This window comes from Morone saxatilis, unplaced genomic scaffold (genome assembly GCF_004916995.1).
Source record: "Morone saxatilis isolate NCDOM2014 unplaced genomic scaffold, NCSU_SB_2.0 Contig4, whole genome shotgun sequence".
NCBI lineage: Eukaryota > Metazoa > Chordata > Actinopteri > Moronidae > Morone > Morone saxatilis.
Window position 1 is genome coordinate 17,601,515 of NW_023339984.1, and position 1,515 is coordinate 17,603,029.

General features: G+C 39.3%; 1 pseudogene; it reads left to right on the forward strand.

The window, feature by feature from the left end:
- LOC118337934 overlaps positions 1-972 on the forward strand; it is a 4,658-nt pseudogene extending 3,686 nt beyond the window's left edge.
- The last annotated feature ends 543 nt before the right edge of the window (positions 973-1,515 follow it).

Genomic DNA, 1,515 nt, shown 5'->3' on the forward strand with positions numbered 1-1,515 from the left:
GCTGAGTACATTACATCTCGTACATAATGAAATCTATCAGGGGTTCGCTTTTATAGGAACCATTAGAAGATAAACAGTGAATGATTCACCTGACAAGCCAACCACTCTGCTGACTCCACTCCAGAGATTCGACTGTAGAGCCTTCATCAATTGAACATGGGATGATCATCTCACCTGTAGAAGCTCTCATGAGGAGCCGCTTTATAGGAACCAGCTGTGAGTTGGGAAGTCGTCTTGTCTGCAGCCAGAGTCACTTTAACCTTTCTTACATCGAAAGACTGACTCTCCAGGTCACGCCCCCTGAAAAACAAGACCTTAGTCCTTATAAGAGCACAGAGACTGTGAGAAAGTCTAATTCGATTCTTCACTCAAAAACTACCAGCAACTTTAAAGGTGGAATGTTTTTCGCATAATATGTTGAATCAATTCAAACCCTTAAATTGTCAAGACAAGCTTATGAAGATGGAACTTCAATAAAAGGGTATGATTTAGCCGGATTATGGGGAACAGCAAATATAATCTATTCTTCCCTTCGATAAAAGTGCAAACGTGCCCTGGCCACACTAAACCTAGAATTGGTAAAATACATTATTCAATCGGGATAAGCTGGCAAGATGATGGCAGTTGTAAATCTGTTTTTTTTAATTCTCTCAACGTATTTTTTTTACATTGAGGGATAACTCATGGACCTCACATGACCTTTATAGAACTTAATTTCTAACATACAGTAATGTGATGTGCGCTGTTTGTTCTCTTCCCTGTCATCTCACACCAGTGCTCTCCACGTCTGAGAGTAGCTCTGTGAATGGTTCATATAGTACTGGACCCCCTCACTGCATGCTGAATGAACCCCACAGTGTTCCTGATCCCTCTCCACTGAGTGAAGCCATCGTGACCCTCACAGTGAAAGGAGACAGACTCGTACTGAAAGACCTGCAGTCGGTTTGGAACAATACGAAAAGCTGCATCTGAGACAGAAACAGAGAGAAAGAATTAAAACAAATTAAACATACACTGCTGAAAAAATCAGTTTCAAAGAACACAATCAAGACAAATCACTCTATCAGCACATTGTGACAGTTACAGTTTAATTAGTGCAGTGTGACGTACATTTAAAATGTAAGTCATGACAATTCAAATTCTGATTCATTACTGCAAAACAAAACTGTAAGAACTTTAATGATACCATCTTTTAGAAGTTTCAAGGATATTAATAATATAGAAATATTAAATATTTGTCTTATCTTTAGCGAAGTCCTACTTACCTCTGTTCTCAACATGTGCACCCGGCAGAATGAATCCAAGCATGACTGTATAGACAAAGGAAACAAACTATACATGAACCATAGTCTCATTTACTGTATATATTTATACAAGAACATGTCACACTTAAAAAGAAGAGACCTGAGATGCAGAGCTCACACAGTCTGAAGCAGAAAGCTGCAACCACCATGTTGTCTCGGTGCTGACTGAGCATCAGACTGAAGTATGGCTGAAGTAGAATGCAGATGAAAG